The sequence below is a fragment of the Medicago sativa genome, chromosome 6, assembly GCF_051527215.1.
Source record: "Medicago sativa cultivar Bolivia chromosome 6, Bolivia_mono, whole genome shotgun sequence".
In the NCBI taxonomy this organism is placed as follows: domain Eukaryota; kingdom Viridiplantae; phylum Streptophyta; class Magnoliopsida; order Fabales; family Fabaceae; genus Medicago; species Medicago sativa.
The window spans coordinates 96,507,796-96,530,227 of record NC_140754.1 but is presented as its reverse complement, the minus strand read 5'-3'; the positions used below and the strand labels follow the sequence as shown (position 1 = coordinate 96,530,227).

Here is a 22,432-nt window from a genome sequence, read left to right as displayed (position 1 = left end):
TCTTGTATGATTTATGTATTTAGAGAAGTGTACCTGAGATATATAAGTAAGATAGGAAAGGATAGGGAAGCATTCGCTTCTGGAGTTCAAGAGTTTTATCCCGTAAGGATACGGTTCATGAGATAAGCATGAGGAAGTATATATCATCTTGTACCATACTTGTTGAAAGATAACGATACTTGCTAGAAATTTTTTTTTTAAGTCATGATTTCATAGCTTTAAAAGCTGAAATGGGTATTAAGGAACTTGGAAACGATGTATATTCTAGAAAATAAAATATTTCACATTGTTGAGACCGATGAGATATGTCGTAAGTGAACAAGCTCACTTAAGGTGTACAGACTTCAGGACCGACTTGCTATAGTCAAGTTTGGGGCGAGATGTAAAACTTTTTCTTAAAATTTATAGAGACTCGTCCTGTGGTTCTGCGGTACTATTGTAGACTTGGTTTCAAAATGAGATTTACTTTTCATCAAGTAATCGTTCGTTCCAAGAACCTATGTACCAATGTTTAGAATTTCTAGAAGCAAAATACTAGAACAAGTATCGTTGTTAATTAACAAGGAGAGGTATTAGAAGGCATGCAAATGCTATGGAGATGAGATTTCATGAAGAGGCGACGATGTTCGTTGATGACATTAATATTTGGGATGTATGTAATTTACGCCAAGAGTGTTCAAGTACCTGTGCAAATGGACTTGGCAAGAATTTAAGAGCAAGTGAACCAGCAGACTGGTTAGTAGTTTGTCCGAGGAATCGGTGTAATTGTTTACATTTCTCCAAGACAAGTTATTGAGTTACCCAAGAGTTCGGGTGCAATGAGATTGTAAGTTCTCTTTAAGACTCTGAGAAAAGACAAGAAATTTGTAGCATCTTTAAGGTAAGTAACGTAAGTAAGAGGCTTGTGACTCGAAGTACAGTGAGAAAGGTTATGTATGCATAGTAAGATGTGTTCATGATAAGATGTTTTGATGCAAAGGAGCACTGCAGGGTAAAGTCCGAGTATTTTAGTCGATGAGGGTTATTCAAATTAATGGTATATTCCAAGTAACTAAGTTGTGGATACAAGATGACCAAGTTGCATCCAGTAAAGATGTAGTTCAAATGCGATGTTTTGAGATAGCTCAGTGATTTTAGAAAGATAATAAGAGTGAGAGATTTTATTCGTTTTAATGCGGATAAAGAAAGAAGTCAAGTTAAGTGATCTAACGAAGAAAGTATACTTCGAGATCTTTAGAGTGGGCTTGGTTAGAATCTGTTATGAGAATTAGTGGGTGATCTCTAAATTTCGAAGACGAAATTTCTTTAAGGGGGGTATAATGTAACATCCCGCCTGTCAGTGTTTGAACTGTATCAGTCGATCGTCCCAGATAACTTATTTTGAAAGATAGTTTAATGGAGAATATTCATTACGTAATATCAGCTTATTACGGAGTAAGTGTTATAGACGGATTTAACACGCTACAGGCAAGGGCAGTTTGGTAATTTCCCAAGAAGGGGATATTTAATTGGGATAACCCCAAAAATATCTCATTTTCCATTTTCTTTCTCTCTCCTAGCCTTTGGAAAAAACTTCTCTTCTTCCTCTCTTTCTCTCCATCGGTTCTCCCTCCTTCTCCTCACCTCACCACTTCATCAAAACTACTTCCTGTCATGGCATGCTTCTAGATTATGTTTCTCAACATCTCATAAGCTTGGGGTTTTGTTTGATTCTTCTTTTCTTCCTTTCAAGAATGGATTCAAGTTAGGGTTTTGATCAAGTTGGAAGTTGAAGCATGCTTTGGTGTAAGCTAGGGTTGATTCATGGTTAAGAAACAAAGAGGAAGATGATTGAAGATTGATTAGTAAGCTAAGGCCATGGATGTGAACAAATCAAGAACTAGGGTTTGTTGAATAAAACTTTGGGTTGGATTTGAGATGAGATAGCAAGGATGAAGATGTTATGGATTGCAAGAAAACAACAAGAGTGAGATGGCTTGATCAAGAAAGCAATAAGGACCACAAAGCTAGGGTTTTGAGGCATGAAGGGAAGTTGATGCTTGGAAGCTTTTGGGAATCAAGTGTAATCTTTTAGGTGAGTTCCTTAGATAGATTTCCCACCTTGAGTTTATGTTATTGACTTGTAAGATAAGAAATGGATTTTTAGAATTTGCATATAGTGTGTAAGCACCCCTTTTTATGTTATGCTTGCTATACTTGCCAATACTTGCAATTCAAATGTTTTACAAGTTTCCTGTGACCTCTAGAATCATACTATGCATAAAGATATTTGGTTTTGAGGCTTTTGGGTCAAGAACACCTTTTATGCAGGGCTGGACTGTCATAGCTCGCCTCGCGAGCAAGTGAGCTCGCCATGGCGAGCAAGACTGTCGAACCAGGGGTACTGCTCGCCTCTAGCTCGCCTCGCGAGCAAACCAATTTGCCACGGCGAGTAATGCTGCTCGCCTCGCGAGCAAGACAGTGCTTACGACATTGTTTGCTCGCCTCAGGTCTTGTTGACGTCCTTTAAGCCGGTGTTACCCGAGCAATCTTTTATGAAATAAACCCCTCAATCCAAGATTCTATTGGCTAATTTTGAGTAAAGTTTTCTTGAGAAGAAGCAAGTATTTGGCATAGTTAGCAAAGCATGGCAAAGAAAGAATAGTAAGATAAGAACGGGTAGCAAGTCAACCATTAAGAAAGGGAAGAACTAGAGCCTCGGTATAGTTATTGAGAACTAGAATAGTTAGAAAGTAATAGAATGCTTTGCATTGGTAATATGCTCAATAGACGCGAGGTAATGTGAGTATTATCTTCACATAGAAGTTAAGTGCCATACGAGTATGGTAAGGTGTGAATCGATTTATATCCATTCACAAAGTAAGTTAAGCAAGCACATAGTTACCTCTAGTGGGATCGTCTAGGGATCTGAGGTAAAAGAGTTAGCATGTTTAAGTTAATTTTCATGCATAAGACTAAGACTTTCAAGAAAGAAAGAGTGTCATGTCTCTTGTTATCCAAATTGGATTCAAGGGGTTCCCCAAGGGGAATGGTTAAGCCGCAAGGGAGCCGCATTTCACTAAGCTAAGGTGCCGTGTCTTTTGTATTCCATCCAAGGTTGGGTACAAAAGGTTCTCCAAGGGGAACGAGGTAAGCCGTAAGGGACCCGCACGTTCACTAAGGGAGTCCGGTGTGCTCTTGCTAAGCATTTCACCGGTAGTAAGGGATTATCTTCCGGGGTTACTCCACTCGGGACTAATCCATAAAATGAATTCAAGATAATTGTTTGTTACACGCTAACATAATCAATGAAGCTGACTATGCATATTCATCATACATTTATGTGTTATGTCATAGAGCCTTGGCATAGACCGTCAAGAACTAGAAAGAATTTAGAAGTAAATAGTCAAGAACTAGCAAGCTAGAAAGAGTCACTTTTGTGACAAGAGATGATATGTTGTTAGATGCAACATATTCAAGTAAGCAAGTTAAGAGAGTTATACCGACGACGATCATAGGCTTCCCCTAATCGTCCAGTTTAGTGTTGTGTCATGACTTTAGCAAGTGAAGGCCTTGATGCGTAGATCGTATCTTGGCATTGCGGTTTTAGTTTTCCCTTAACTGCCATGACACGCGTAAGATGAGAAGCCTATAACAAGTAAGATAAGCCTATGACGGGTTTAGTATGCACTACCGTCTAGGAAAGCAAGACTCCACACACGTATAATCAACCGCCAGGTTGTATTGTAGACACGTGGCGACTATAGGTTTTCCCCCGAGGTTGCCTATAGCCTAGGGTTAGGTGGAATTCACTGAGACATTATGTCTCATCCCAATCCTTATTTGTTTCAGATATCAGGATGGTTTGCAAGATAGTAGCCGAATGGATGCTGCGACAAGTGTTGGTTCGTACCCGATGCCGGATGATGTGGACCTTCAAGGATGTATACATTATGTATTAGGAAAGTTAAGATGTAATCTCTTGTACGAACCCATGTTGTTGTATAAACATTCATTCGAAGTTTTATTGTTGTAAATTTCAATGTATCCAGTACTAATAATAAGCACGTGCTAGACTTTCTAGATACGTCTAGTATGGGTGTTACAACGGGCCACTTCCTTGAAGAAGGTTGTGTGTTCGATTTCCTCTGCCGATGTGAGGGCAGTGTTGGTGGGTGATCTGTAAGTACCTCTATAAGTGCCCTTTGGGTCCGGAGGCGTGCCCTGACCCTGGTGGTGACCGGAGCCGAACTCACCTAAACTTTTTGTAACCAAAAAAAAGAACTTAGTGATAAGAATTTGATTTTATAATTTCAAATGACATATTCAAATTTTATCTGAAACAATTCATAAAATGATTATTAATGTCACTAATTATTAATAATAATTTTTGTTATCGTGTTTAACAAGCATAAATTGAAAAAAATAATTGCAAATAAGTCTAATGTATATTCAATTAAAAATAATTGATGTAGCATACAAAATATTGGTTTTGTACTTTTAACAAATTATTGATGTAATTAATATAGGTATTTATAGATTGTTGATGCTGTACAAAAAGAAACTCTAAGGTAGCAAGCAGCATATCCATGTAAACTAGATTAAACTAAGCTAATATAGAGTTACTTGTACTCTAAGCTAACTTAGTCAACTATATTGTTGACTTCATTCATCTTATCATGTAATAAATAATTTAGTACACAACACATACTTTTTTTGTGCATACAAGGGGTCTGTGCTACAAAATAATATAACAAGTTCCTAATGAATTCACATTGCACAATAATGAAGTGATCTCTATGACACCAACCAACACATACTTTTTAAGTTATGTACTTCATTGTTACACTAACCTTATGTTTTTGCTGGCTAACAAATTATTGAAGTGGATAAACTAAACTATTGGTGATTTTGGGGAGTAGATAAAAGACTCAATGAATATTGTTTTCACTCTTCCTAACTCTCAAATGTTTTGTTGCACTCTCAACTACTCATTACCTACTTTTTGTAGAAAACACATGCAACAAGGCTCCATAGCTATTGATTCATTCTTAAGAAACCATTTAAGGTTAACATATGTATCTTATTCTTGCTTATAAAAGGACAATGGTGCATAAAAGAGATACGACGAGTTACAGAAGAGCAAAAGAGAATATGGCAGAAGCATAATATAGTCAAGTTCTCTTGAGAATCCAAAAGTGGCTAGCTTACTAATTCATGCGCGGTGTTAATTCATGCTTTGATCAATTTCGATAAGTTTCATCTCTTCTCTTATTTTGTTGATTATTGTTGTTTATTTCTCTGGCATAGAAGTATGATTAATTTTATTTTAGATTTGGGAATTGAATTATTTGTTGAAGAAAATGGAAATTAAAGTATACTTGAGTAATTGTAAATGTTTGGTTTATCTTCTTCATCTAATTGATGCTTGAGTAATTGTTGTTTAACAAATACGCGTAGGCCAAAATGAAAAAGTGATATAAAAAAACTCAATTATTTTGCACAAAAACTAACCCATTATGATGATGAGCAATTTATTCCATGTTTGGTCATCGAGTCATGATACATATAATATTTAAAAGATTGCTAAAAATTGATATAATTAAATGACATTATAAAAATTAAATAATCCAACATTAAACTTTATTCTACAGTTTAAATTTTAAATTAAAAGACTCTAGACAACAGATTAAAGTTTTGTGTAAATTTTAAATTAAAAGACTCTAGACAACTCTAGACAACACATTAAAGTTTTAGACCATGTTAGATAGGTTACAAACCACTTTGATTTTCATCATATTGATCCAGGTTAGACTCACATTTGAACTAGTTCAGGTAAATACAAGTTTGATAAAATTCTAAAATTTTAGTAATCATATTATTATTTTTCAAATTTGGGAAAAAAATTATAAAATATATATAGTTTAAACTTTAGTTATGAATATCTTCTATTTTGCTTCTTCGATGATCGTGGAAAAATTATTTCTTCAAAATCAACAAACACACACATTTTCTACCAAAGAAATATATAGCTTTGATTATCCATCATATCGAAAAATACGAGGAAGGAAGGAGAACCAATTGGCTTACTTGAGGCAGCAGCGAGTAGATCGAGTCTTCAGATAGGTCAAGGACGAGAGGCAGAGACGAAATGAGGCTTGAGAGGAGAGATGGCGTCGAGGTTGAAAGATGGGCGACGAGAGAGAGAATTGCGAAGGTGAAGAGAAGATGAGAGCTACTGAGAGAAAAGTGAGGGTGTGATATGTTTATGTGTTAAAAAAGAAAGAAAAGGGTAATCCCTATATCTTACTGTCGGTTTTTGTAATCTGTAATAACATTATTGACGGATCATTGGTTCAATCTCATGTGCAATCATCGTTATTGGCGGAAACAATCCGTCACTAATGTAAGGCATATTGGTCATTAACAATACTGACGGATTAAATCCGTCAGTAACGTAATTTTCAGAATTATTGAGGGTTTATTCCGTCAGTAATATTATTGAGGGTTTTTTCTGCACTACTGAAGGTTTAGTCCGCCAGTAATTACTGAGGGAATAAATCCCTCAGTAATGCAGTTTTGAATTGGTTAGTAAATAGAGGAATTCTTGTAGTGAAGTATAAGTGCCACCTCTATGCAATTAGAATCCATTGATTATAGGTATTTAATATGGTTGCTTTTTTTGTTTGTTTGATCACTATAGCCAAATATGATTTAATTTTTTATGATGTCGTTTATTTTTTTCTGTGTTTCTTCAATAATTTTCGTGAATTTTGCAGTTTTCAAACTCAGAGTCATAGCTTTAAGCCTGATAATAAAAACAAAATTAGAGAGAAACTTAACCAAGTCCAATATTTTTTTTAGGCCTAAATTGTAACAAAAATAAGTTTAAACAAATTTTTAATTCTTTAATAAATTTATTTCTATATCCTTTACCCTTTTTAATTATTTTATCAATCATCACAATTTCACAAATATTAATCTCTATTCAAGACTTGGTAAAACTTTCATAAATATTTTGATAAAGATTTATAATGTTTGTGAAATATTCATTAATTTGCTCATTTTTCCTTTGAAACAATTTTTTTTACAAGATACATTATTAAACCCGTGCGAAGCACAGGTTTGTAACTAGTTATTTATAGGAAACTTAATAATCTGACAAGGAACAAAAGTTGTCTTTGTGTTTAAATTTTCTTGGATTGTGGCAGAATGTTGGTTTTCTAATTTGCTTGTTTTAAAAGATTTTCGGTTGTTATTGGCTTCCAATTTATGATTTCTATTTTTGGACTTCATAAAAGTCTAAAGAAACATTCCTTAAAAAAAATGTCTAAAGAAGCATTTTCTTTTGCTCTTAGTCTTTGAGAATGTGATTTCATATAAGTAGCTTTAGTTTTCGCGTATAAAATGAACCCATGCAAATATTGGTCTATGATGGGCCAATTTTTTCAATGGTTAGATTGGTTTAATCATCCAAATAATACTATGCATATTCCACACACTATTCCCTTCCATTATTGTTCCTTTATTTCTTAAATAAAAAAAAATCATCATTACCCGGAAAAAATCTTCAAACAAAACCAAAAAAAATTCTATTGTAGGACATATACGAATCGATACATATATTTTTTTTTAGGAACGGTACATACATTTTTTATTAGGTTACTGCTATGTATATACAAAAAGGAATTATATTGACAAATTTCTTTTACCTTTTATTTTCAACTAGATTTTTGACCCGTGCTCCGCTCGGGTTTATTGTAAAGGGATTGATATACGAAAAATAAAATGCAATATATAATAGGTGACGGTGAAAAAATAACATGTGATAATCCATAGTAGACAAAATAAAACACTTCATAAAATATATGAAATCTAAAAATATTATAAAAGAAAATTCGGTAATCCTATCAATAATTTAGGTATATATAACCAAGTTTACATGGAAATTACGGTAGCCTAAAAAAAAGTATAAAATAGAAGGCATCAAACGTGATCATTGATATGCTCATAGTTTCTAGAACAAACGTGCAGCATCAAATTAGTGTAGAAAATATTTAGAAAAAAAGGCAAGAGGATATGAATGAAATTGGTGCGATGCATTTTTTTAGATGGAATTTGTTAGGTTAAATAATTGCAAACCTAATAAAGCAATTGAGCGGGAAAAAATTAGGTTAAATTGCTGCAGACGTAACAAAATTAATAAATAAGGATACATTCTACATTTTTTTGAGGGAAGTTTATACATTGTACACGTCCACTACACAAATACATCAATCAATAGTATATATATAAAGTAAGGTTTTTTATGCCACATGTCACTTCCACATTCATTCTCAATATTTTTATTATTTTTTCTATTTTATTTAACATAAATATCTCAACAAACTTTTGATCTTATGCACTCAGTATTTTTTATCTCAACAAACTACACATCAATCAATCAATAATATATATATAAAGTAAGGTTTTTTATGCCACATGTCACTTCCACATTCATTCTCAATATTTTTATTATTTTTTCTATTTTATTTAACATAAATATCTCAACAAACTTTTTATCTTATGCACTCAGTATTTTTTATCTCAACAAACTACACATCAATCAATCAATCAATCAATCAATAGTATATATATAAAGTAAGGTTTTTTATCCCACATGTCACTTCCACATTCATTCTCAATTTTTTTATTATTTTTTCTATTTTATTTAACATAAATATCTCAACAAACTACACATCAATCAATCAATAGTATATATATAAAGTAAGGTTTTTTATGCCACATGTCACTTCCACATTCATTCTCAATATTTTTATTATTTTTTCTATTTTATTTAACATAAATATCTCAACAAACTACACATCAATCAATCAATAGTATATATATAAAGTAAGGTTTTTTATGCCACATGTCACTTCCACATTCATTCTCAATATTTTTATTATTTTTTCTATTTTATTTAACATAAATATCTCAACAAACTTTTGATCTTATGCACTCAGTATTTTTTATCTCAACAAACTACACATCAATCAATCAATCAATAGTATATATATAAAGTAAGGTTTTTTATGCCACATGTCACTTCCACATTCATTCTCAATTTTTTTATTATTTTTTCTATTTTATTTAACATAAATATCTCAACAAACTACACATCAATCAATCAATCAATAGTATATATAAAGTAAGGTTTTTTATGCCACATGTCACTTCCACATTCATTCTCAATATTTTTATTATTTTTTCTATTTTATTTAACATAAATATCTCAACAAACTTTTGATCTTATGCACTCAGTATTTTTTATCTCAACAAACTACACATCAATCAATCAATCAATAGTATATATATATAAAGTAAGGTTTTTTATGCCACATGTCACTTCCACATTCATTCTCAATTTTTTTATTATTTTTTCTATTTTATTTAACATAAATATCTCAACAAACTACACATCAATCAATCAATAGTATATATAAAGTAAGGTTTTTTATGCCACATGTCACTTCCACATTCATTCTCAATATTTTTATTATTTTTTCTATTTTATTTAACATAAATATCTCAACAAACTTTTGATCTTATGCACTCAGTATTTTTTATCTCAACAAACTACACATCAATCAATTAATCAATCAATCAATAGTATATATATAATGTAAGGTTTTTTTATGCCACATGTCACTTCCACATTCATTCTCAATTTTTTTATTATTTTTTCTATTTTATTTAACATAAATATCTCAACAAACTACACATCAATCAATCAATAGTATATATATAAAGTAAGGTTTTTTATGTCACATGTCACTTCCACATTCATTCTCAATATTTTTATTATTTTTAAAAACCAATATTTTATTTAACAAAAATCGGGTTTTCGGGCTACTTGATCGGATTGCTCCGAAACATCCCCAGAAAATCAGAAAAAATTCAAGGACCATGACTCCCTTAGAAGGGACTTCTTACGGGACTCCGCCCCTCAAAATCCAAAATTCCATCGTTTAGACCCATTTTTCATTTTTATTAATTTTTCATATTCTCAGAAAAATCCGAAAAAATTTCCATTAGTTTTATTTGGTTTTTAGAATTTTTTGGTACTATTTTATATTTTTATGATTTTATTTGACAGGTTTTTAGCATTTTTTACTTAGTTTTTTTTTGTTTTTAAAAGGAAAACTCAAAACTATTGAAATGTGAGAGAGTCTGATGACTGATTATACATAAGAATTGTCCGGATTATAAAATCCGAAATAGTAAACATGAATCCGAATTTTAAAATCCGGAATGCACAAGGGCATTTTTAGAAATTTTACAGGGCGCGGGAGAAGGCAATAGGGTGGGAAAGTAATAGTCCATGTTTAAAGGACCCAAAACTATTACCACTTGGACTAATTCATTATTGATTTTGTTACACTTTTTATTCTTGCATTGGACATTCATCTCATCATTTATATTTATTTTTAATTTTTTTTTGAAATATTTATATTTATTTTTATGATATTATTATAATTGTAAATTTAAATAAATTCAATCTAATATACTGACATGTGTATTCGTGCACACAAACTTATAAAACTTATTTAATATCTAACCCGGGCAACGCCGGGTCTCTAAACTAGTTGATTTTATAAAATAAAATAAATGACTTGAGTGACGCTGTAATACTAATTTTTATCAGGAAAAATACAAATTTTTTAAGAGGTGACAATAGAATTAGGTTAGCCGAAAAAAAAAGTATAAAATAGAAGGCATCAAACGTGATCATTGATATGCTCATAGTTTCTAGAACAAACGTGCAACATCAAATATGTGTAGAAAATATTTTCTTCAAAAAAAAAAAAGAAAAAAATCAAGAGGATATGAACGAAATTGGTGCGATGCATTTTTTTAGATGGAATTTGTTAGGTTAAATAATTGCAAACCAAATAAAGCAAATGAGCGGAAAAAATTAGGTTAAATATCTGCAGACGTAACAAAATTAATAAATAAGGATTAGACTACTCATACAAAAAGGAATTCTATTGACTAATTTATTTTACCTTTTATTTTCCATTAGGCTACTCCTACGTATTATGTATATATATTTTTTCGTTGTTGTTTTTTTTTATCCGTCGTTGTTTTTACCAATTTTCTTAATCCTATGAATTGATTAATTTTATTTTTCAAATAAATTTGTAGATTTTAGTTTTTTTTTTAAAAGTATAAGAATTGGAAACTGAAACTAAAATTTTATCAAAAAAAATTAATTTAACATTTATATAACTAAAAAAATTAAATTAACAAATATCCTAAATATTAATTTATATGAATTTCTAATGCCCTTTTATGTGAAGATGAGTTTTAGTTAAAAGAGAATGGTATACGGTAGAGAGAGTGCATCATAAGATCATATAGTGTACTTTATCAAAGGACTCTCACACATTGGTTCATCATGGACCAATACATATCATGGTCCATTCTAAATGGCACCTATGATTTCATATAAGTAGCTTTAGTTTTAGCATTACATCACTTATTAATGTCGGATGGTTATTTCGAATTTCATCCAAGTTTTAGACCAATACAAAATGGGATCTCATTATCTTTCTTTACTTTGTAAAGGTGCTAGATTGAAGAGATCGAGCGTAAATGAAGCACTATATATTATTAATTCATTTGTCTCAAATTTATAATTTCTTTGGAAAAAAATTGAGATCGAGTGTTAATTAAATACTATATATTATTACTTCATCCGTCTCAAATTATAATTATCTTTGGAGAAATTTTTTATCACAAATTATAAATCGTTTTACAATATCAAATTATAAGTCTCTTCATGATTTGATCACTTCTAACCTCCAAAAATTGAATAGAAATATTTAAAAATGTTATAAATTCATAATCAATCAATCAATCATACAACAAAATGTTGGCATTATTAGTTAACTTGATTAATCAACATCACAAACATTGTTTAATGGAAACACTATGCTAGCCACCAATATGATAAATATACTTATGAGTTATAGACATAACTGTTTGAATGGTTACATAATTATATAGACATTTCAAACAGAGTTATTTGGATTGTTACGAGATAATTAAGTTGAGTCATGAATTTGATTCTTTCATAGCATAGAAGGTTATAAACTTAAAGAATCCAAACACTCATAGTTGTCTATGAACTTGGATAAAGTTACTCAATAAACTTCCTATTGATCAAGTATATATTATTTTTTTGTTATTCAACACTTGCGAACTGTGTATTTACATAGCAGGATATAAAGCATGTCGTAATTGGTGTGAACTTCAGGGGCGAATGGTAGTATAAGGGAGGGGTAGCCCTTGCTACCCCAAAAAAAAATATTTTTTTGAGTGAGTAGGTATATTTTTATATTTAACTACCCCTAATAATATATATTTAGCTACCCCAAGTTTTATTTTAAATGAACTAATTTTTTCTATCTTTATTTAACTTTCAATTGAACTTCAAATTATTTAATCGTGTCGTATAGGAACCTGAAGATTAACACCCAAAAGAGATAAATAAAAGTGATCTTTATAGTTTATCTAATACAAAGTGGGCCCATACCCACATCTCACCACAGAATTATTATTAATAAACAAAACAAGGTAAAGTGCATTTTATCTCTTCAGTCACAACACAACACACAAATCACTAAAATTAACACTGCCATGCGATAGCAACACAATACACAGGCAACACAATACACAGTACACGAGAGAAACAAACAATCCATGTGATAGCAACACTGCCATGGTGACCTAAAAGTTACATGTTAACTACAAGCAACATTAATTAGATTCTCAGTTCACTCAGGTTATCAGGTATGATCTCAATTCACATTTCACAATAATCTCATTTAGTTTGAAATCAATTTTTTATGTTTTGCTTTGGAATTTAGAGATAGCAACACAAACCACTAAAATTTGTGTTATACAAATTAGGAATTGATACATATTAGGTTAGGAATTGATACAAACCACTATTTTGCTTTGGAATTTAGGTGAGGAAAAACAAATTAGGTTATTTGTGTTATACGTATACTGAATTTTACTTCCGGTTCTTATTATTTTTTTTGTTGTGATATTTGATTTAAACAACAAAAATTCTTATGTTTATTTGATCTATTATTCTAATGTGGCTTTTTTGGTACAAAATAGTTTATTGCCGCATTTTTTGGTATAATCCGTTCTTGTTGAATCAAGTGTATATTTTATTAAGAACATTTTATATAAGTAATAGTTATTGTGAATTTTTTTGCCTACTGCATTAGATTAGTTTAAAAAAAAAAATTATATGTGGCCACCTCATAAAATTATCGCTAGCTTCGCCGCTGGTGAACTTCACAAGACTGTTTTAAAATGCAATGCAGTTAATTGATCCTATTAACTGTGTACAGAGTATCTTTGTTAATGTGTAAGGTATATTGAACTTCTATATATGATAATATCAATCCCATCATGATATGACCTAAAGAGTTGATGATGTTTTTAGGTTGAAGCAAAAACATAAGTTTTCATTTGTTTCACTTTCTAATCCAACATTCATGAGTACAATAAACAAAACATAAGTTTTGATTTGTATCACTTTCTAATTCAACATTCAAGAGTGATTTATTTTCTTGCATTTTGAGACAGAAAAACATATTCTAGAGACGAACCAATAAAACTCAAAGTCTCAAGTAGGAATTCTAATGAATTAGAATACAAGAGATTATGCAAGTAGAATATTGAATGAGAAAATTAAATAAAGAATTTTGTCATGAATTCCATGATTATTATTCAATTCTAAATGCAAGTTGGTAACAAACTCTACCAATCATTGCATAGAAGATATTACACCATGTTAAGCCGGCGCCCACCAACAAAATTCTTTTCCACAGTTACTACTGATTGGGTTACAATCTATCTCATATCCATTTACATCCACAAAGAAGCCAATTTCTGTCAAGTGGCCATTATTATAGCAATTAAGTCGTGGGAATAAACCAGTTTTTCTCTTTAGTCGATAAGAAACCGTCCTTGTTACATATTTGGCCGTTGGACCAGGTTTGATTTTAAGATTGGGTGTCGAAAGTAAATCCAAATCAAAAAATTGATACTGGTTGTAGTCTGCATAGGAACAAGTGCCATGAGTATCCCATTGTTTAGAACAAAAAACAAATAATTATTTTCTTTAAAAAAAAAAAAAAACCTAACAAACAAACAAAACAAATGATGACCAATCAAGTCCATTTGTTTAACTACTACGTCAAAAAACACGCTTTTAATCTCATTCTTCCGCAGCATTCCAACAAATCTCATTCTTCCCCTTCCTGGTTAGTGTGTTTTTCTTTTTTACTATTTTTTGTGGTTTGATCCAAATTCCTCCTAATTTTAATTCGCTGTTTTTGTTTTTTATTTAGCTTTACCATTGCACAGTAATTCGTTTCGTTTCATCTTGATGGAGAATAAGAAGAAATCTGCCACGAATGAAAAGGTAAGCAAGTATATACCTCATGATATTGCCTTCTCTATTCTACACAAACTACCTCTTAAGTCTTTAAAGCGATTTGGATGCGTTCGTAAATCATGGTCTCTCTTATTACAAGACACTCGTTTCATGAACATGTTCCGCAACAATTTCATATCTAACTCTCACCGTTATCACGACGGAGCACCTATCATGCTAAGGGTTTATGATGCCGATCAATCAGATCAAGATGTTTTGTATACTTTTTCTGGTCAGAGATTTGAGAATAATATCAAATTAGACTGCCCAAATCTATTTGAAGAAGATTTTAACAATTTTCAGATTTTTGGTCTGGGGAGTAGCGATGGCACTCTTTGTCTTCATGAACTAATTGATCTAAATTCTTGCAAAATTACATTGTGGAACCCAATTACCAATCTATTCAATCCCATTCCTCCCAGTCCGGTTGAGTCTTCTCTTCCAGACGCTGCTAAGGTTATTTTCACTGTTGTTTCTTGTCTTCATGACTTTGGTGATGACCGTGGTACATGTGACTATAAGGTCATTCGTCGTGTACACTTACGATGTGATGACAATCTTGAATACGTGCCATCCAAAGATATACTTGGAGATGCACCTTTAGACCCCATATGGGAGATATATAGCTTAAGAAGTAATTCATGGAAGAAACTTGATTTTGACATGTCGGGTTATTTATATTGTGAGGAGGGCATCCAAGCGTACATGGATGGGTTCTGTCATTGGTTGTGCGTACATAGATGTCAAATGATACCATGTTTGGTATCATTTGACTTAAGCAATGATGTGTTCTTCAAAACACCGATACCCTCAGACGTTGATGATTGTTTTGATGTTAAAGCAAAGTGGATAAACTCGGCGGTGTTAAATGGGTTCATTGCCTTACTCTCATATAATGAAAAAACTACAACTTTTCACATATCAATTTTGAACGAACTCAGCGTGAAAGAATCATGGACAAAAATCTTCGTTATTGGATCGATGTCTTGCGTTAAGTACCCCATTGGAATGGGGACAAAGGGGGAAATATTCTTCATAAGAAAAGATAAAAAAAACTAGCTTGGTTTGATTTGAGCACCCAAACAATTGAGGAGCTTGCTTATAAACCAATGTGGCTTAACTGTCGGATAATAATTTACAACAAAAGCATATTTCCGATTGGAGGAATAAGTAGTTAATTGTTTTTCTTAGCTTGTTTTCACAAAGTAGTATATGATTGTGGTTATCACAATTATTGTCACGTAAACCAAGAAACAGGTTTTTATCTTGCTTTTGCATTTTTATTTTGAATGTTTACTCTCATTTAAAATGAAAGTATTCAAACTAAAAATCAAGTTTCTATATCAATAAAAAGATTAATCTTTTGCCTTTACCGAATGACCTCTAGTTTTAAACTTATGTGGTTTCCAATTGCTTTTTTGTCCAAATATTGGCTCCAGGAATTAGTTCCTTTGCTTCACTTCTCTGTAGTGATTTTATGATCTCTAAAATTGATTGTAAATATGAGTTCTCGTAGCAAACTGATTGAAGAAATAATTTTTTTTACTTAGGTTTTTTTTATTATGAATTTTACAATTTTGGGATCATAACCGTAATAAATCCAAAGGTATCCATTGGCTATCTTGGGATCGGTTGTCCATGCACAAGGGCAGAGGCTTGGGGTTCAAGAAGAGCCTTAGTTAGCTTAACAATGCAATGCTTTGTAAACATGCTTGGAAGTTCATGACTGATGCAAAAGGTTTGATCACAATGATTTTCAAAGCTAAATATTTTCCAAACGAGTAATGATATTTTGACATCCATTTGATGACAGCTTTGTTGACAAACTTGTTTTTCTCACTTCTTATTGGTCAAAAACAATGGAGAGAGAAAAAGGAAGAGAGAGGATAACAACATCATGTGAGTATGAGAGAGAAAGTTGTCCAAAAGTTGTGAAAAAGTGGTTGTCAAAATATTATTTCTCTTTCCAAACAGCAACTCTCTTGATTCGAGCATTGGCCACAACCTAAGCTATTTGTGTCGAAGAATTTAGAGTGTGAAATTTGTTGTCCAAGGAGGACACAACGGGAGTATTTAGCGTGCTAAAATTCTGCCAAATGTGAAGAATTTATTGTGGCGTATTTGTAGAGATATAGAGATAGCGTGCCAACTCGAATTCGACTTTAAGATAAAAGTAATTAAAAAATATGGAAAAATAGAATGAATAAGGCTTTGGGTTTATTTTTCTTTATAATATAAAATATTTTTATAAAAACTTATTTTTATTTTTTTTGTGAAAAGCTTATTGTTTAAAGTCCTAAAAGTGTGACCGGGACACTCGTTAGCATTTTATTTATTCATTTATTTTAAAAATATAATTGAAATTGTTTTTTTAAACATAATTGAAACAGGCCGTTTATAATTATTAGTGTTAATGGAATTTTCGAAAAAGTATACAAAACTATTTAACCACTTATTTAACTTTTGTCAATTTCATAGCTAAAAACAAAAAATTCTTTCAAAAAGTATAAAAACAAAAAAAGTTAATTATTTAATTGTATAATCGAGTAAATAGTACTCAGTCCCAAATTTGTCACAACTTATAAATTGCTTTATAATACAAATGAAACATTAAATACTACATTTTCTATCCAGAAGTCCTAGCTCAATTGGCAAAATGCCGAAATTGTTAGGCCGGATGCCATGACCAGGGTTCGAACCCTGGTACCTCCACTTGTGTGTGTGAGTTTATAATGGCTTTGCCATTTCGTCTCGTCTATCTACCAAAAAAAAAAATTTCGTCTCGTCTATCTACCTACCAAAAAAAAAAAATACTTTTGCCATTTCGTCTCGTCTATCTACCAAAAAAAAAAAATACTACTTTTTCTACTATACCCAAAATTAGTTTTCAAGGTAAAAAAAAAAAAAATACTTTTGCCATTTCGTCTCGTCTATCTACCAAAAAAAAAAAATACTACTTTTTCTACTATACCCAAAATTAGTTTTCAATACCCAAAATTAGTTTTCAAGGTAAACTAAAGAACCAAAATTAATTTTCAAGGTAAACTAAACAAACACCTTAGCGTGTTTGATTGTGCGGTGAGGAGAATTAATTTTGTATTATTAATTTTGTTTAAAAGTTATTTTTTTTTAATAGATTCATCTAAAAGTGAGTTGAATTATAAACTTGTGTTTGAAAATCAATTCTAAAATCCAAAGTTATAAATCCTAACTTCAAAGATAAGATACATTTAAATGCAATAGAAAGGCTGAAAGAAATGCACTTAGTCACTATGAAATTTATTATAAATAAACTATCAATTTAATCTCAAAACTATCATTGTATTTTCAATTTAGTTTCTAAACAATACAAGTATACAAAATTCTTTAAATTACATGAAATCCGTAAATTTAGTCCTTTAAGTATATGAAAATCTATAATTAATTTAGCCCACAACATCTTAATGTTACAGACTAATTTGATGGATTTCAAATAGTTTGGGGACAACTTAGTATGTTTTGATAGTCTTTAGACTAATCTGGTGAGAGACTGATATTTCATATACTAAATTAATGGTTCATTCAATATTTTTTTTTTTTTTTTTTATAGTAAGAATACTTTCTTGCTCATAATTTATCAAACACATACTCTTTTATCGTAAAATTTATTTAGATCCACCACTTTATATTTGATCTATTTTTAAAGTGAAGAATCTATCTAATAAAATAACGAGTGTTAAAAAGATATTGTTCCTAACACCCCAAAGAAGTAAGAACAAATCATCAATTAAGACCCTAAACTATAAATCTCTCGTCAATTTGATCCATAAACTATAAAAATATACTAAATAATCCTTAAACTATACAAAATTTGTCAGACCAGTCCTTAAAGTATATAAAAATCCTTCAAATTAGTCCCTAAAGTATACAACATCTAAATGTCAAGGACTAAATAGATGAATTTTATACTCCCCTTTTTCTAAATACATGTCGCATTTTTGGAATATACACTATTCACAGGACTTACTTTGACCATACTTTTTAACTAAGATACAAATACAAAAGCTAACATGTAAGATGTTGTTCGATAAATATTTACAAATTATTAAATTTTAATAATTTTTTACTTTAGATAATTAAAGATATTAACGGTCAAAGTGAAGTGGTTCAAGGACGGAGCCCTTCATGGGCTGGGGTGGGCCATAGCCCACCCGGAAAATTTTAAAAATTAACGACCGTAGGTCTATTTTGCGAGATTTTAAACAATTTTGTTGCGGTTTTAGTATTTGACTGATCTAAATCCCTATTAATTGGTGTAGCGGCCCACCTGAAAAATTAAAAAAATTAAAAGTCATAGGTCTATTTTACGAATTTTTAAAAAAAAATTCAATGATTTGGGTTTTCGGCGGTTCTAAAAGTGACATGTGATTTTTGTCATGCTTATACTTGGTTGGATAGCGGAGGTTTACACACCTTTTTATTTTTTGGGGTTTCAAATCTCCTTTATATTGTTTTGTCAACTGAAAATTCCTCCAATCAACAGTTGTATTATAAAAAAAAAAAGATACGTAATTTATAACAGTAGTAAACTATATAATTTATTTTTTTAATGCACCCGAACTTTTTAGTCAAACTTTAAATGGCCCACCCAAATTATTTTTTTTGGCTCCGCCACTGAAGTGGTTGTCTGCGACTATGTCTTTTGAAACGGGGGAGTATAATTCAAGTACTATTTAGGGTCTGTTTTGTAACACCAAAAAATGAGCTTATATTGAATAGCGAATAGCTTATAAGCTCGTTTGACCAAAAAAGCTATTTCACGAGCTTATAGCTTATTTCACGAGCTTATAAGCTATTTTTCAGACGCTATTCGAAGTAGCGTTTGAGCTTATAACTTAAAGCTTATAATTTTTTATTTCATTTTTACCCTTATTATTTAAATTAAAATCCAAAGTAATGTTTAAACTTTTTATACTTGACAGCGAGTGTATTTATTTTCAGTGGGTGTTGGGTACCAGCCACTCAAAAAAATTAATGTTTGAGCTTTTTTTTTTGTTACGTTATTTCTTTTCTTTACTATTATATCAGTTAAGTAAATTTTATTGTTACATTTAATTTTTTGCAAAATATTAAAATGATTGGGCTTCTGCAATCCATAAAATAAAAAAATTATATTAATTTTTTTTTTTTTTGTGAATACAAATTAATTTAATAATAATATATAAAAGATATATGAATTTAATAAACTTAAATTATTAATTTTAAATACTTAATAAACTTTATTATGAATTAATAATGTCTTTTTATGTCATTTTACATTTATCCGTTAGTTGAACTACTAATTTTACCAAAACACCTTAATCAGCTTATCGGCTTGACTATCAGTCAGCAACCAAAAGCTATCATCGGTCATCCGCTATAAGTATAAGCTTATCAGTTATAGAGCCTTAGTATATTTAGTCCAGTCTCATCTCAGCGGATTGTCTCTGTTTCGACTCAAAACCCCTGACACTCCAAAGTCGAATCCACATTCCAAAATCAAAACCCTAACATTCCAAAATTGAATCAATGGAGAAGATGAAGAAGCAGAAGAAATCAGTGTCTGCAACGGTGAGCAACACCTATATACCTGATGATATTGCGTTTTCCATTCTATCTAAATTGCTTCTTAAATCTTTTAAGCGTTTTGAATGCGTTCACAAATCATGGTCTCTCTTATTTGAAAATACTCATTTCATGAACATGTTCCGCAACAATTTCTTATCATCTAATTCTCGTTATGATGACAGATCATCTCTATTCCTAAAGGTTACGCCCTGGCCACATTACCAGCCGCAACAAGTTTTGTATAAATCTTTCTGGTGACAGGTTTCAGAATATGGTCAAATTAGATTTCTCAAATCCATTTGATTTCAAAACCTATTTTCATCTTTTTGGTTTTGGTAGTATTAATGGCATAATCTTGCTCCATCAATGTTGTGGTTACGAACATGTATTATGGTACCCATCTACTCAGAAATACAACCTCCTTCCTCCAAGTTTCGGTTGATTCATATGTCCCGTATGATGTTAAGCGTTCTTTTACCTTTGTGTCTTATCTTCATGGATTTGGTTATGACCGTGTTGCAAATGACTGTAAAGTCATTCGTTATTTATTCTTTCCAGATCTTAACAGTCAGCACTGCAGATGCCTGGGAAACAAATATTTCGAACCCTTATGGGAGATATATAGCCTAAGAAGTAACTCGTGGAGGAAACTTGATGTTGAAATGCCGCCTTCTTTCGACTATAGTGAGGGAGCTCATGTCTTCATGGATGGAGTGTGTCATTGGTTGTGTCAGAAGGATTATGGATATTGGAAAAAACATAATATCCCATTTCAACCTAGTTTGGTATCGTTTTACTTGAGCAACGAAGTGTTCTTCATAACACCCATACCCTCAGATGTAGATGATTGTTTTGATGTTGAAACAAATTGGAGAAACTTGGCAGTGCTAAATGGGACCATTGCATTGATCTCATATTATGAAAAGACGACTACTTTTCACGTATCAATTATGGGTGAGCTTGGTGTGAAGGAATCATGGATCAATCTCTTCACTATTGGACCATTGCCTTGTGTTGAACGTCCTATTGGAGTGGGTACGAAGGGGGAAATATTCTTCATAAGAAAAGATGAAGAACTAGCTTGGTTTGATTTGAGTACCCAAATGATTGAGGAGCTTGGTTTTAAAGTGGATGAACCTGAATGTCGGATAACAATTTACAAGGAAAGCATTCTTCCACTTGAAGGAATAAATAATTAAATGACAATGAGTATATGATTGTGGTTAAGGGTATCCTTGTCCTGGGCACTTTGATATGTGTTTGTTGTGCCTCAACAGTATGTATTTACTGTCTAGTGGAGACTTCTTTGTGTTTTGCTAGCATCTGGTACTTTCCTTCTAGCGCTTTGTTAGCTTTATGGTGGAGAGGGTGATCTCATTCTTCCGCAGCAATTCTAACAAATCTTAGGATCATAGTTGTATCTTGTTTCTAGTGATTAGTAGTGGTAGTGTTATGTAGTAAGTGTTGGATGTGCTAGTTTGTTATGGTTTCTTGTAATCTTTGTATCTTTGTTTTATATCAATGAAAAGAATGATCTTTTAGTTTCACCAGATGCCCTCTAGTTTTATGTAGAAATAACTTCTATATGGAAAGAATGATATCTGCTTGAACTTTGATTACATTTTGCTTGTATCCACTATGTTTAGCTTTCTGCTTTATATTTTCCTTTACATCCCATATCCAAATTAATAAACTGGCCTTGCTAAGGTTCACATGAGGTATTGAACAAGATGGCATATGGATTTCCTAATTTACTTCACCAGTCTCCCAATGTAGTTTTCTCATCACTTAATTATGTTCTCTATACTGTTCTTTTCAAACAACAACCTGACTATGCCTGCCAGAGTTAGTGTCATTACTTTTTGGCATGGTTTCAATTTTTCTTGTAGTACTTCGGTCAATCAGTGTTGTGTCATGAGCTATAATGTTGTAATATTTATCATTACTAATAATTGAGCTTTATCTCTATTGTTGTAAAAGTCATTTGAGAATCATGTGGCAAATTATCATCCTCAAGCACAGTGAAGCAGATATCAGACTAGTTTTTGTTTGGTTCACCTTAGCATTTTCTCTAGTTTATAGCGACACTCTTCCTAATCTTGGATACTTGCAGTAGCTTCTTTTCCATTTTCAATCATGATGATCTTGCCAGCCACTCATATTTGCAAAGGTTGTGAAAGAGCCGAGTGGTAAAATGAAGGATGCTTTCGGATTTTCTGGTGGTATAGCAGAACATGAAATTTCATTTGTTCAAACTGTTTATTGTATGTAGGTGAGAAGAAATCATTGAAAAGGTTCAGCTCAACTCTTGAAACATGTATGGAGCTTGGCATAAAGCAATGTTAAACAAAGGGAGTGGTTACT

At 31.6% G+C, this 22,432-nt stretch overlaps 2 pseudogenes across 1 annotated transcript; both read left to right on the top strand.

The window, feature by feature from the left end:
- Positions 1 to 14,265: 14,265 nt before the first annotated feature.
- On the top strand, positions 14,266 to 15,854 carry LOC146918605 (F-box protein CPR1-like; annotated as a pseudogene). The gene has a single exon (XR_015016279.1). The product of XR_015016279.1 is annotated as an F-box protein CPR1-like (transcript).
- A 4,166-nt stretch (positions 15,855 to 20,020) lies between these two features.
- LOC146918604 (F-box protein CPR1-like) lies at positions 20,021 to 21,615 on the top strand (annotated as a pseudogene).
- The last annotated feature ends 817 nt before the right edge of the window (positions 21,616 to 22,432 follow it).